The 16,398-nt window shown below is 39.6% G+C and overlaps 1 non-coding gene across 1 annotated transcript; it reads left to right on the top strand.

The window, feature by feature from the left end:
• The first annotated feature begins 13,697 nt into the window (after window positions 1-13,697).
• On the top strand, window positions 13,698-13,804 carry LOC149493661 (small nucleolar RNA R71). Its single transcript, XR_016322778.1, has one exon. It is a non-coding gene; the product is annotated as a small nucleolar RNA R71 (small nucleolar RNA).
• Window positions 13,805-16,398: the final 2,594 nt, after the last annotated feature.

Below are 16,398 nucleotides of genomic sequence, written 5' to 3'. Positions count from 1 at the left end.
CGCCTCGAATGGGCGGGCACGCCCGCCCAGCATGGGCGGGCGCACACGCCCAAGCCTGGCGGGCGCGCCCGCCCATCCCAGGCGGGCATGCACGCCCTTGAAGGCGGGCAGGGGCGCCCGGGGTCACGTTTTTTCCTATAAAAAACGGCTCTAGGGCTCCGTTTTGGGACACTCAGTCTGTGTTGACGGACGCTCCTTCTCCCTACGCTCTTTGCGATTCTTTACTGCTTTCTTGCATTTTTTAATTTTAGTTTTATTTTATTGTTGTGATACTTGGTCACTTAAAATTAAATTAAAATTAATTCCCTTAACGAGGAGCTTAACCTGGAGTTAAGAAGCGGTCGACGATTAAATCAGGTACATGAACTGAACTCTGCCTATTTAATTTTAGCACTTCATGCATGCTTCTTTTCTACTCCTAATAATTCTACAACTGCATAAACGCATCCATGTCATCATTAGGCAAACAAATTGCCTCAATTAAATAAATTTAGGCTAAATGCCCGATTAATTAATAATCGTGGTATTAAAGCCTAAATCCGACAATATTGGCTTAAAATACCTAGTTAATTAATAACTACGGTGTATTTGCCTATTTCGAACAGTTCGGTTAAAAGTCCAATTAATCAATAATTGTGGCTAAAGACCTTAATAAATCACGTTTTTTTTGGCAACAAATTGCCTACAGTTTAATCAATCACATTGTTGGCAACAAATTGCCTATGGTTTAATCAATCGCTTTTGGCAAACAAATTGCCTATAAGTAAGATTAACCATTTTTTAGCGACAAATCGCTTAAATCACTCTTTTTGGCTAAAAGCCTTAAAATCAATCAATTTTTGGCGACAATCGCCCAATCATCAGCTTTTGGCACACAGATTGCCTAAATCAACTTTTTTTGGCTAAAAGCCTTAAAATAATCAATTTTGGCGACAATCGCCTAAATCACATCAATTTTTGGCAACAATTGCCTAAATCAATCCATTTTGGTGACAATCGGCCAATCAACATTTTTTGGCAATCAAATTGCCTAAATCACTCTTTTTGGCTAAAAGCCTTTAAATTAATCAAACTTTTGGCTAAAAGCCTTAAAATCAATCATTTTGGCGACAATCGCCTAAAATCAATCATTTTGGCTAGAAGCCTTAAATCAGTCAATTTTTGGCAATAAAATTGCCCAATCAACATTTTGGCAACAAACGCCAAATCAAATCAATCAATTTTTTGGCAAAATGCCTAAACAAAATGCACGAAGCATACACACACTCATGCATTAAGCATACCCATTCAAAGCCCTTCAAAGAAGGCCTATCGAACTACGTTGACTTTGATCTTCCATTCAAACGGAAGTACGTAGGCACGTTTGGGATTTAACCCCGAGCGGCAAGTCGCAATCACTTAAAATTGGTTCAAATTACATTAATCACTTTGCAAAGCATTCATTCATGGTTAGTTTTGTCAGCATGACATAGTCTCGGGATCCATCTCGGGTTTGCACACCAGGCCTTAAACATTGGGTTAATTAATCTAGCAATTAGGTTAATTAAAATTGGAGTCACTTAGGGTTTTTCCTAGTTTTCCCTAAAATAATTAAACAAGGTGGCGACTCATACATTCACGTGCATTTCTGCCTTAGTCACATGCATTCATATGCTATGATGTTCGGGGTAGGGGTTCACAGTTTGGCGACTCTGCTGGGAACATACTTATGTAATCTTTTTGCATAAAAGTGGACTACAATTACTGTGTAAACTAACCTGCTCTTCTTTAGGGTATTATTTTACAATGCTTTGTTTTGCAGGGTACCTTGACACGAATCAAGTATTCTTTCTTTAAGAATACTGCATAAAGAAATTTGGACTTAATTGTAAAGTTTAATGAAAACATTTAAATTTGTTGATTTATTTGCACGATTGAGAATCTTTTTCTCCATTGCATAAAAAATGAATTTCAAATGAATTTCTTCTCTCTCTGTTCAAACTTCTGAGTCTGGATAACAAGTAGCGCTGATCGGCAGGTCTCTTTGATTATGTCGACGGACAGCCAAAGCGTCCTCCCTGTTACCGCAAACCATCCCTAATCCTTTTAGGGATGGCCCATGGGCATGCGTACTGTTGGACCCACGCGAAACTCTTTGTTTCACATGTGGTTAGGTATATCTATGCTCAAGGTTTAAGGGTCCCTTTATAAGCCTATTCTCTATTTGCGTCATAGCCTATAGAACCTATCCTTTAGGACTGTATGCGCCCAATGATGCTGAATCATTCCATTAAAAATGAATTATGTTGTGATGTTGTGCGCATTCACGCATTCATCCCATACTTCACAAAAAAAAAAACATTTAATTTCAAAAGCTGGAAAATCACATTTTTGGTCCCTGAGACCTGAAAAATTACATTTTGGCCCCTAAGGCCCAAAAATTCCCAATTTGGCCCTTAAGGCCCAAAAAATTCCCAATTTGGCCCCGAAGGCCCAAAAAATTCTCAATTGGGCCCCGAAGGCCCAAAAATTCTCAATTTGGCCCCTGAGGCCCAAAAATTCCCAATTTGGCCACAGAGGCCCAAAAATTCCCAATTTGGCCCCGAAGGCCCAAAAATTCTCAATTTGGCCCCTGAGGCCCTAAAATTCCCAATTTAGCCACAGAGGCCCAAAAATTCACAATTTGGCCCCTAAGGCCCAAAATTCTCAATTTGGCCCCTAAGGCCCAAAAATTCCCAATTTGGCCACAGAGGCCCAAAAATTCACAATTTGGCCCCTAAGGCCCAAAAAATTCTCAATTGGGCCCTGAGGCCCAAAAATTCCCAATTTGGCCCCTGAGGCCCAAAAATTCCCAATTTGGCCACAAAGGCCCAAAAATTCACAATTTGGCCCTTAAGGCCCAAAAATTCTCAATTTGGCCACAGAGGCCCAAAAATTCACAATTTGGCCACAGAGGCCCAAAAATTCTCAATTTGGCCCCTGAGGCCCAAAAATTCTCAATTTGGCCCCTGAGGCCCAAAAGTTCACATTCTTGGCCACAGAGGCCCAAAAATTCCCAATTTGGCCTAAGGCCCAAAAATTCACATTTTGGCCCCTAAAGCCCAAAAAAAAAATTTTTTTCTTGAGAACTTAGGGCCTTCGAAAAGTCGAGGTGTCCAGTCCTAAGCACTCTACCTTACATATCACATCTCATTGGGTCCTATCCTAGGCGTCCTAGCATACCAATGCTACCCTATATTGTTTGGTCCTACCACCCCACATCACAAGGGTCAAGTCCAAACACCTTACCCTTGCACTACCCTACCTCACACTATCTCACATACCCTATGAAAACACCTTATATAGGATAGTCTAATCATTTTGACTATGTCCTTTTACAGGTACCCCTCCAAAGACCACCTGTACCCGAAACACCAACTGAGCTCTCACCCACAAGTCCAACAACCCCGATTGCACCAATGGCATCACTCACTGACATCCAAAACCTCATCGAACAACTGGAAGCCAGAATGGAGGCTAGAATGAATGAGGCATTGGCTGCCCAGAGGACTGCCCTAATAGCTGAACTAGGCGGTGGTAATAGGAATGGGGCTTCCGCCGGGGGAAGTGGACCTACTACCTCTAATCAGGGTCCTGCTGCTGAACCAACAAACCCTGCCCTTAACTTGGATGACATGCCCTCCAGAACTGCTTCTGAGCTGGAAGCTCAGAAAATGAGAGAGAAGCTGGAATTGTTGGAAAAGTCTATTACTGCCCTCAAGACACACAAGGAAGTAGTAGACATGGACTCCTTGTCCTTATTCCCTGAAGCCAGAATGCCGACTAAGTTCAAAATGCCCAACATGGACAAGTTTGATGGAACCACTTGTCCCAAAACGCACCTGAAAATGTATGTGGGTGCCCTCAACCCGTTTGGCCTGAATAGCGAGCTCCTTGCTCAGTTGTTTCAGCAATCTTTGACTGGTGCTGCATTAAGATGGTTTGTAAGCTTGGATCGTTCCAAAATGAAGAATTGGGAGGACATATGTAATGCTTTCAACACGCAGTACCATTATAATATCGAAGTGGATGTTACCCGGAGGGAGCTGGAAACCACTAAACAAAAAAACAATGAGCCCTTTTCCTCGTTCCTTTCGAGGTGGAGAGCCAAAGCTGCTCAAATGATCAACCGACCCTCTGAACAGGAACAAGTTGACATAATAATCAAGAATTTACTGCCTGTCTACCAGTCACAGCTTCAAACACAGTACTTGCCTACGTTCCAATCGCTCATTGCGACTGCAACTAAGGTGGAAGACTTAATCCAGTTGGGTCAACTCAAAGAAGACTCATACAAGAGGCAGAATCATGCTGGACTTTGAAAAACCGTCTACAAGACCTGGTTGACAATGGGTCCATCATCTCCAAGAGCAAGCTGAACATCAACTAATCCCTTGCCTAACCATAGGATTAATGCAAAATTGCTGAACATGAATCGTTCGATCCTTTCGAACTTTTCTTAGAAATGAATGAAGTTTGTGTCTGAGAAGGTTGAGATCAAACCTCCAAAAGAACAAAGGAATTGTTCAAGACCAACAATAACCTGTCCGATCGATTTAAGCATCGAGAAGAACAAAGTCACTACAGTCAATCCAATCCTAGTCCATCACAGTCCACCTAGAGTCTATCTTTTAGGGTCTAGTTTTGTTCCTTTCATTTTCATTCCCATTCAAGTTTTCATTCAATTCAAATTTGTAAATATAAGTGTCTTTTGTACACAAATTTTGTCTTATCAATAAAAAGGGATCAATTTCCAATCATGTTTATACTCTTTCCTTATCCTTTCCTGTGAAAGCAAAAAAAAAATCGAAAAAAAAAATAATAAAAAAATTTTAAAAAAATGATGATAAAAAAAAGATAATAAAAATTGGCAAAGAAAAATGCATTCATCCTTTCATTTGCTCTGCATCAATCAAAGCTGGGGGCATCCTAAGAAGCACCATCAAAGGGGAAGTTTTGAAGGGTAATCATGGAAAGGATCCAGCAAAGGGCACGCAAGACTTCAAATAGTACCGAGGCAAAGCCGATTGAAGGGGTTAGGGCCAGAATGGTTTCTCCGAAAACCCAGGAATGGAAGATGCTCCGACAGAAAGGTGTCTGAATTTTGAGCTTGAAAGCGACAGAATAAAGAAGTTATGTTTGGAATTGGGTTAGGTCTGCACGAAGTCGCAATGCTATCCATACACTACTCAGGTCATCTCAGGATCAAGTTGCCTCGAAATTCTTTATGGAGAGGCTGCTTCTAAGCAAGCAAAAGAAAAAAAACGGGTCAAAAGGAACCTCTACACAAAAGAAAGAAATCAAGGACAAAGCTACAGGAAATCAAGTTGTCAAAAACGGGTCAACTGTAAGCTCTCCTTTAAATTCAAGCCCATCAAGGGTAGATGACAAATCATTTCAGCCATAAGGACAAAGACCAAGCGGCTGCTCACATTTTGAAAAAGCAAGGTAAAAGAAGCAGTCATTTCCACAAATTGGATGACAACAAACACCTTGAAAATCAAGCGCCAAGCATGGCACAAGTACAAGTGTCCTTATAAACAAGGATCATTCCTCAAAACAAGGAAAAGGAAGAGTCTCCTCAAAATTCCTTATGGAGAGGAGAACCATTGAGGAAATAAGTTTCAAGTTCAGAGGAAGATAAAGTTCAAGAAAAGGAATCAAATTAACCTCAAGAATTCAAACATGGCGAAGCCACAAACTCAAAGCATAAAAGCTTCTTCAACACTCAAGCCACTCAAGTTACCACCACAATGTGGGTATTCAAAACTTTTTGTGATGAATACAAGTCATATTTCAGTCAACCAGTGGTAAAACCACTACAACAACAAAGTCAATAAGTTGATTCAACATCATCAAAGTCGGGAAGGAATCCCGCGAAGAAATCAAGTTAGAAATGAATTCTGCATCAACATCAAGTCGGGAAAGAATCCCGTAAAGACATCCAGTGCGGAAGGAATCCCGCAAAGACATCAAGCCGGGAAGAAATCTTGCAAAAAAAATCAAATCAGAAATAAATTCTGTATTAATATCAAGTCAGGAAGGAATCCCGAAGAAATCAAATCGGAAATGAATTCCACAATCAGCATTAAGGCGGAATTGAATTTTGCCCCAGCAGCAAGTCGGAAATGAATTCCGCACCAAGACGGAAAGGAATTCCGCACTAACATCAAGAAGGAGATGGATTCCGCACCAGCGGAGCACTAAGTTCGCATCCCGGAAGGAACTACGAAAGACCTGATTCTCCCCATCCCCCGAAGAGTTCTTGGAGATACGTAGGCAGCCACAAAGGCGCGGTCACAAACATAAGTCTGCATCATAAAAAGCATTTTCTCTTTGCCAATATAAAAAAATAATAATAAAAATAATAAAAAAAAGAGAAGAAAAGAAAAATAAAAGCTGGAGTTGAAAACCCGAAAGGGCGGCTTCAGGCAAGAATTGAGCCCGCTAGGCTGAAAACCCGAAAGGGCGGTCTAGGCAAAAGTTAGGGCAAAGAGCCTGCTAGAGTCGAAAACCCGAAAGGGCGGCTACTAGGCAAAAAAAAAAAAAAAAAAAAAAAAAAGAGGTGCTTTCAAAGGTCTCCTTGGGAGTATATAAATCATTTTTTTCCAGGAATCACTGAGTTCCTTCGAGTCAAAATTCACGATGAGAAAAATTTGAGTCTCTAAATCGAGTCTCCAATGGGTCTCTAAAATCAAGGCTCCATCACCAGTGGTCATTCCACAACGAGTCACAAAAATCGAGTCATTCTCAAAAGTTCGTTTTGAAAGCGTCACTCTTTGAGTCATTCCTCGAAAAAAAAAAAAAAAAAAAAAGAGAGAGAGAGGGGAAAATGTCAATTCAATCCCCGGGGTTTCCAAAACAACCCTAAAAAATGTCAAACATAATCAATTAGAGGTAATTCTTTAATACCTCGTCTCCACTCGGACCATCGTTTCTTCGATCCTTTCAGACGAGCGATGTCATCAACATTGTCCGTTTCCTCGAGTCATATAAGTGGCTTTGTTCTCTTTGATTCCTCAATCGATTGGACAAGTACAACACCAATGTTTTGAAGTATTCCATGGTCAGCACCATTCTGGGGGCAAGAAGTGATAAGAACCTTCACCATTCTCCCATCACAGAAGTAATCACGGAATTTTTAGTCTTTCATTAAGAAGAAATTCTATTTAAGCTAATAAGGGCATCAATTCTCTCAACCCGGGGGCAAAATCCTCCAAGTCGGATTCAGAGGCAAGTGTTTAAAAAAAAAAACATACACAACCTAGGGTGGAACCCAACCATCGTCAATCTCTTTTACACAAACCCAGGGTAGAACCCGGTTAATGGTTAACCTTTTGTTTTACATAAAACCTAGGGTGAAACCCTAGCCAATAACCAACCATTTTTCATCCAAAACCTTTTGATCATTTCGACTTTAGGTGAACCCTTGGTTCTCAAAGAAAAAAAATAAAACAAGTCTCTTTTCAAGCCCTCATTAAAAGGCAAAACATCTTTTCAAGTCCTCTAAGAGGCAAAATCTCTTTTCGAGCCCTCATTAAGAGGCAAAACATCTTTTCAAGTCCTCTAAGAGGCAAAATCTCTTTTCGAGCCCTCATTAAGAGGCAAAACATCTTTTCAAGTCCTCTAAGAGGCAAAATCACTTTTCCAGCCCTCGTTAAGAGGCAAAACATCTTTTCAAGTCCTCTAAGAGGCAAAATTTCTTTTCAAGCCCTCATTAAGAGGCAAAACATCTTTCCAAGTCCTCATTAAGAGGCAAAATCTCTTTTCAAGCCCTCATTAAGAGGCAAAATCTCTTTTCAAGCCCTCTAAGAGGCAAAACATCTTTTCAAGCCCTCACTAAGAGGCAAAACATCTTTCCAAGTCCTCTAAGAGGCAAAATCTCTCTTCAAGCCCTCATTAAGGGGAAAACCTCTTTTTCAAGTCCTCTAAGAGGCAAAATTTCTTTTTAAGTCCTCAAAGAGGCAAAAACATCTTTAAGTTGCAAACATAAATCCATGCATTTGATCATTTCATTGCAAAGAAAAAAACCCACGGCGGGGTTTCCTCCTCTGCCCATCCTCAAAATTTGCTCCTTCAGACAGCCACTGGCTCTCATAAATCATTTTTAGGATAGCCAGTGGGGGGCAACTGTGAATACTCAAATTTTGAGGCTTCTAATGTTGTTGGTGGCATGTGAAACTCTTTAAATGGAGGAAAGCACGCCTGCTACAGTGCCGTGCCAATTAATTTGACTTTACTAAAAAGCCAGTTTTCCCGGCCGCGGCGGTGGCGGCTGCCCTTAAAGGCATCACAGCGGCTGCAGTCGCCTGTGAATACCCATTTTTTTGAGGCTCAAAGAGCCAGTTTTCCCGGACTCCAAACAGTCCGGCCGGACCGAAGGCCATTTTGGAAATTTATCAGAACTATGCCAATATGGTACTTGAAACGTCCGAAAAATTGCGAGGATCGCAGAACTGGTCCCGGAATATTTTTGGGAGGTCCGGAACTCCCGAAAAAGCCTCCGGAACGAAAAAAGAAAAAAAAGAGAGGGGAAAAGGCACACATGCCCGCCCGCGGGGGTGGGCATGCCCGCCCAGCCCAGGCGGGCACGCCCGCCCTCGAAGGCGGGCAGGGGCGCCCGGGGTCACGTTTTTTCCTATAAAAAACGGCTCTGGGGCTCCGTTTTGGGACACTCAGTCTGTGTTGACGGACGCTCCTTCTCCCTACGCTCTTTGCGATACTTTACTGCTTTCTTGCATTTTTTAATTTTAGTTTTATTTTATTGTTGTGATCTTGGTCACTTAAAATTAAATTAAAATTAATTCCCTTAACGAGGAGCTTAACCTGGAGTTAAGAAGCGGTCGACGATTAAATCAGGTACATGAACTGAACTCTGCCTATTTAATTTTAGCACTTCATGCATGCTTCTTTTCTACTCCTAATAATTCTACAACTGCATAAATGCATCCATGTCATCATTAGGCAAACAAATTGCCTCAATTAAATAAATTTAGGCTAAATGCCCAATTAATTAATAATCGTGGTATTAAAGCCTAAATCCGACAATATTGGCTTAAAATACCTAGTTAATTAATAACTACGGTGTATTTGCCTATTTCGAACAGTTCGGTTAAAAGTCCAATTAATCAATAATTGTGGCTAAAGACCTTAATAAATCACGTTTTTTTTGGCAACAAATTGCCTACAGTTTAATCAATCACATTGTTGGCAACAAATTGCCTATGGTTTAATCAATCGCTTTTGGCAAACAAATTGCCTATAAGTAAGATTAACCATTGTTTAGCGACAAATCGCTTAAATCACTCTTTTTGGCTAAAAGCCTTAAAATCAATCAATTTTTGGCGACAATTGCCCAATCATCAGCTTTTGGCACACAGATTGCCTAAATCAACTTTTTTTGGCTAAAAGCCTTAAAATAATCAATTTTGGCGACAATCGCCTAAATCACATCAATTTTTGGCAACAATTGCCTAAATCAATCCATTTTGGTGACAATCGCCCAATCAACATTTTTTGGCAATCAAATTGCCTAAATCACTCTTTTTGGCTAAAAGCCTTTAAATTAATCAAACTTTTGGCTAAAAGCCTTAAAATCAATCATTTTGGCGACAATCGCCTAAAATCAATCATTTTGGCAATCAAATTGCCTAAATCAATCTTTTTGACTAGAAGCCTTAAATCAGTCAATTTTTGGCAATAAAATTGCCCAATCAACATTTTGGCAACAAACGCAAAATCAAATCAATCAATTCTTTGGCAAAATGCCTAAACAAAATGCACGAAGCATACACACACTCATGCATTAAGCATACCCATTCAAAGCCCTTCAAAGAAGGCCTATCGAACTACGTTGACTTTGATCTTCCATTCAAACGGAAGTACGTAGGCACGTTTGGGATTTAACCCCGAGCGGCAAGTTGCAATCACTTAAAATTGGTTCAAATTACATTAATCACTTTGCAAAGCATTCATTCATGGTTAGTTTTGTTAGCATGACATAGTCTCGGGATCCATCTCGGGTTTGCACACCAGGCCTTAAACATTGGGTTAATTAATCTAGCAATTAGGTTAATTAAAATTGGAGTCACTTAGGGTTTTTCCTAGTTTTCCCTAAAATAATTAAACAAGGTGGCGACTCATACATTCACGTGCATTTCTGCCTTAGTCACATGCATTCATATGCTATGATGTTCGGGGTAGGGGTTCACAATGCGCAGCTGTCTTGTTTGCTCCAAAGTGGCCTCAACATTCCATTGAATGGCAGAATTTAAGGACACTTTCTATTTCAGTTTCCGGTATACATCTCCTGAAGAGCTGATCACTACAATACTTGAACAAAAATGGCTCCTCCCAATAGTAGAATTTGATATCATGAAAAAATTTTTTTCTTTGTTGGTAAGAAAAATTGGGAGGAGGAATTTTGCAAACAAGATAATTAACAATGTCAGCGTACCAGGGGGTTTGAGCATTTGCCATTAGAAGAAGTTGCTCATGAGGAAAGCTTTCATTGATTTGTAGCTTGCTTGTGTCTTCTTCCCCCAATTCAAGCCTGGAAAGATGGTCAGCAACGAGGTTCTCGGTCCCCTTTTTGTCGCGAATTTCTAGGTCAAACTCTTGCAATAGAAGTACCCAACGAATGAGTCTTGGCTTTGCATCTTTCTTTTCCAGCAAGTATTTGATGGCGGAGTGATCTGTGTAGACTATTGTTTTAGCTCCAATTAGATATGCCCTGAATTTGTCAAAAGCAAAAACAATAGCTAGCAGTTCTTTTTCCGTAGTTGCATAATTTAATTGTGCATCATTCAATGTGCGACTTGCATAATAGATAACATGCAACTTCTTGTCTTTTCTTTGTCCAAGAACAGCTCCTACAGCATGATCACTAGCATCACACATGAGTTCAAAGGGCAAAGTCCAGTCTGGTGTAGTGATGATCGGGGCTGAGATTAACTCCTTCTTCAACCTGTTGAAAGCATCTAAACATTCTTTGTCAAAATCAAAAGGTACATCTTTAACTAATAAATTGCAAAGAGGTTTAGTAATTTTTGAGAAATCCTTTATGAATCTCCTGTAAAACCCTGCATGCCCAAGAAAACTTCTTATGCCCTTCACTGTGTTAGGGGGAGGTAGTTTTTCAATTACCTCAATTTTTGCCTTGTCTACTTCAATCCCCTTTTGAGAGATTTTATGCCTTAGGACAATACCTTCACTAACCATGAAGTGACATTTTTCCCAATTTAACACAAGGTTAGTATCTTCACATCGTTGCATCACTAAAGATAAATTATGAAAGCATGCATCGAAGGAAGAACCAAATACAGAAAAATCATCCATGAATATTTCAATAAATTTTTCCACCATATCAGAAAAGATGGACATCATGCACCTTTGAAAGGTTGCAGGGGCATTGCATAGCCCAAAAGGCATTCTCCTATAGGCAAAAGTGCCATAAGGACAAGTGAATGTAGTTTTCTCTTGGTTTTCAGGGGCTATAGGTATTTGGAAGTACCCTGAATAGCCATCTAAGAAACAATAAAAAGGATATCCTGCAAGCCTTTCAAGCATTTGATCAATAAAGGGAAGGGGAAAGTGATCTTTGCGTGTTGCTTTATTTAATTTTCTATAATCTATACACACACGCCAACCTGTGACTGTTCTTGTGGGGATTAATTCATTGTTTTCATTAGAAATAACAGTCATACCTCCCTTCTTTGGAACAACTTGGACAGGACTTACCCAATTACTGTCTGAAATTGGATAAATGATGCCGGCATCTAAGAGTTTAACAATTTCAGCCTTAACTACCTCCTTCATGTTAGGATTCAGTCGCCTTTGGTGCTCGATTGAAGGTTTGTAGTTTTCTTCCATCAAGATTTTATGCATGCACACACTTGGGCTTATTCCTTGTAGATCTGAGATAGACCATCCTAATGCTTTCTTGTGCCTTTGTAAAACCTGCAACAACCTTTCCTCTTGATCAAGTGTTAAGTGAGAAGAAATAATAACAGGAAAAGAATGGTTCTCACCTAGAAATGCATGTTTTAAATGAGGTGGAAGTTGTTTCAGTTCATGCTTAGGAAGTTCCTTTTCTTTTTCATTCAAGATGCTTGACTCATTAGCATTATTTTCAACATGCAAAGTGGTCTCCACACATTCATCGACTACGTTAATTCTAAAACAGTCTCCATGATCCATAGGGAGTTTACAAGATTTAAGTACATCAAATACAATCTCTTCCTGTCCAACTCTAAGAGTCAACTTACCCTCATAGACATCTATCAATGCTCTTGCAGTTGCAAGAAAAGGTCTTCCAAGGATTAGAGATCCTTCCCTGTCTTCATCAATATCAAGAATAACAAAATCAACAGGAAAGATGAATGTACCTACCTTTACAAGCACGTCTTCTACAATCCCTCTAGGATATTTAATTGAACGATCTGCTAATTGCAAAGACATCCTTGTTGGTTTGAGCTCTCCCATACCTAGCATCTTAAAAACTTCATAGGACATAAGATTAATGCTAGCACCTAAATCTGCCAAAGCCTTTTCAAAGTCAAGATTACCAATGTTACAAAGGATAGAAAAACTTCCTGGATCTTTTAACTTTAGAGGCAGTTTGTTTTGGATAATCGCACTGCACTCCTCAGTTAACATCACTGTTTCTTGATCATCAATTTTTCGTTTCTTGCTCAAGATATCTTTTAGGAATTTAGCATAGCTAGGCATTTGAGCAAGAGCTTCAGCAAAAGGAATATTAATTTGAAGCTTCTTAAACACATCCAGAAACTTGAGGAAGCTCGTCATCTTGTGCTTTCTTTAATCTTTGTGGAAAGGGAACAGGGGGAACATAGGTTTTTACCTTTTCTTTTTCCTCTAAATCAATGATAGGCACTTTTGATTGTTCTTTTTCCTCCTTTTCTTTCCTCAGTGGTTCATCTAATTGTTTGCCACTCCTCAAGGTGATAGCCTGCACTTGTTCTTTTGGATTCTTTTCAGTATTGCTAGGTAACGTACCTTGAGGTCGAGATGCCATCATGTTTGCGAACTGCCCTAACTGAATCTCCAAATTCCTGATTGCAGCTTGCTGGATTTTATGGTTCTCCCTGGTTTCATTCATGAATTCCATGTGTGATTTGGAGAGGGCAGTGAGGAGGTCATCATGAGATTTCTTTTCTGGAGGGTGGAACCCTGGGGGTGTATTCAAGGCATTGTTAGGATTACCATAAGATAGGTTAGGATGATTCCTTAACCTGTTATCATATGAATTTGAACAAGGGTAATTCTTTCTTCCTTGATTCATCACATAGTTCACTTGCTCCAAAGTCTGTAGATTTAAGGAGTCCATGATGCATTCCCCAATTCCATGTTGTCCATTGCACCTATCACACACTTGCATAATCGAATTCACAGGATTAGTGGTTAACATGTCCAATTTCCTTACCATGTTATCTACCTTGGCATTGAGTGCTGTAATGGCGTCTATTTCATAGACTCCTGCGGTTCTTCTCCTTTCGGTATTGTTTTGGTAGTGGCTGTTGCTTGCCATCTCCTCTATCAACTCATATGCTTCATCAATACCTTTCTTTTCAAAGGATCCACCTGCAGCTGCATCTAAAGTGATTTTAATATTAGGTGATAATGCATTATAAAAAGTTTGTACCTGTAGCCACTTGGGCAAACTGTGATGTGGGCACTTCCTTAGCAAGTCCTTGAATCTTTCCCAAGCTTCGTACAAGCTCTCTTGATCATGATGAGCAAATGTCATTATCTCATTACGCAGCTTGGTGGTTTTTGAGGATGGGAAGAATTTAGCTAGGAATTTTTGAGCTAATTCATCCCATGTGGTAAAACTTCCAGCGGGACACGATTGTAACCATGATCTAGCTTTATCCCTAAGAGTAAAAGGAAAAAGCCTCAACTTGATTGCATCTTCAGAAACACCATTTTGTTTGAATGTGTCACAAATTTCCAAAAAATTGGTGATGTGAGCATTAGGATCTTCACTAGGCAAACCTCCATATTGGATCGAGGTAGAGAGCATTTGGATAATTGCAGGTTTAATCTCAAAGTTATTAGCTTCTACCCTAGGTCTTGTAATACTTGAGGTTGTCCCATTCAGATTAGGTGTTGTATAATCCCTTAAGGTACGGACCGGATGTTGAAGTGGTGGTCCAACTACGTTTTCATTTCTGTTTTCGTTTTCGTTGGCCATGTCTGCTTGTTGTTCGAGTTTTATTTCTCTTGCTTTTCTTGCAGCGTTGTGCCTACGAAAGGTTCTTTCAATTTCTGGGTCAAAGACTAGAGGTTCAGTCGTCCTTGATCTTCTTTGCATAAAACACTTGGGACAACACTTAAAAGAAAATTAAATAAAAACGAAAGAGTGTCTAAATTAATAACAGGGTAACTTGTATTGATATTGATACGCCAATCCCCGGCAACGACGCCAAAAACTTGACAGCGGTTTTCGCAAGTGTACGAAATCGCAACAAGTAATATAGAGTAAGAAAGTATCGTATCCACAGGGATTGTTTATCAATTACCAAAATTATGTTAACCTATTATTATTTAGATGATGATAAAAGGAATTCGCTGTAAAGTAAATAAAATTCAAAGTAAAAGAGATCAAACACAAAATTTAGGTGAAAAGAAATCAGGGGATTAAGCTACTAGGGAATTTGATTTCATTTAATTCTATCCAGCTTATTCTATTAGTTCATTAATCAAGTTTAATTGTTCAAGTAGGAGAAAACAACCCTAAGGTTACTAACAAGCTCTCCCGATTTATTGTTAGCTATTCTAATCCAATTTAATCACCTATCTTAATAGTGAAATTAAACATGAATCAGATCATTAGGTTTTATGGTTGTTTTATGAATTCACAACTTAATACTTTATTAACTTATGAAAGCCCCCCTTGAGTCAAACCATATAGTTTCCACATCAAGTTATTATTCTCAAGTAAATTATTACCTTGTTCATATCAATAACCCTTCTCCCGAATGTGGTTATTGAAATAATTCAATCCAGGGGAATTTTTCTGCCTGGAAGCCTTAAGCACAATAATAAGTTATAACAAGAACAAAGAAAAATAAATCTAATATTATAAGCTAGAATCGAATTAAATTACATCAAATCCCTAGTATAAAAGTTTAGCTAGACATAGTAATTAAATTAAGCTCAATCATACTTGAATCATCCATTATATTTAAAGACAATAATAAAGAAAGAAACAAGATGAAGAGTTTAGAATAAAAACTGTATCACAACTATGTTGATGGCTTCCTTGAATCTTAGCACAATTATTTGAGGCTTGAAATCTTTGAGAAGAAGAGAATTATGTAAAGTGTTGCACAAAAACCGAGATCCCCTACTATGAGAAGTTCCTCCCTTTATATAGAGATCCTGAAGGCAAGTCTGACTCCTTTTAGGAAATAGAATCCTTATTTAGCACAAAATCCTTTATAGGAGATTATAACTGTTTAGGCTCTTGATTTCTTCTTGATTAGGACTCCTTTTTCTTCAAGAATAGGTCCAGGTCTTGTTTAGTGTGTTTAGGAAACTTCCTGAAGTAGGCCCATGTGAGAAAGGCTTGATTTGCGTGTTAAATTCACGCTGGTTCCGCCTGGGCAGCACGGACGTGCTTCATGGCACGGGCTGGGCGTGCTGTAGTCTGGAGGTCTGGCTAGTGAAGCACGGGCCGTGCTAGGTAGCACGGGCTAGTGAAGTACTGAGGCACGGGCGTGCTACAGAGCACAGGCAGGGCGTGCTCTTCTCTGGAAGTCTGTCTAGAGTTGCCATGGGCGTGCTATGCTTGACACGCCCTGGTCCCATTGTAGCACGGCCGTGCCTTTTGACACACCCTGGTCGTGCTCTCTTCTGTCTCTCCTTTGTTTTACTTGGCTTCTAGCACGGGCGTGCCTTCCAGCACGGGCTGGGCGTGCTAGAAGCTGAGTGCCTTGCATTCTAAAGTTCTTTTCTGCGCCAAATTTCTGCAATTTTCTCTTAGATCAAGCGGATTAAAGACCAAGGAAGCTTTTAAACACAATTACACTAAAAGTGATTTAAAATTAAATTAAAGAAGTAAAAACTTACTAAAATTCTAATAAAAACTACATTAAAAACACTATAAAATTTACACTTATCATTTTCCAACTTCATTTATTCAAGCTCTAAGTTTTGCCTAAGCCGCCCTTTCGGGTTTTCGACTTAGCGAGCTACCCATTTTTGCCTAAGTCGCCCTTTTCAGGTTTTCAACTTAGCGGGCCTCGATTTTTGCCTAAGCCGCCCTTTCGGGTTTTCGACTTAGCGGATTTTTCTTTCTTTTTCTTTTTTTTTATTATTGGCAAAGCAGAAAGAATAATGGAATGAAATTTTTTT

The sequence above is a fragment of the Jatropha curcas genome, chromosome 9 (assembly GCF_041381405.1).
Source record: "Jatropha curcas cultivar XTBG-Jc1 chromosome 9, XTBG_Jcur_1.0, whole genome shotgun sequence".
Taxonomy (NCBI): Eukaryota; Viridiplantae; Streptophyta; class Magnoliopsida; order Malpighiales; family Euphorbiaceae; genus Jatropha; species Jatropha curcas.
This window is presented reverse-complemented; position numbering and strand designations above follow the sequence as displayed.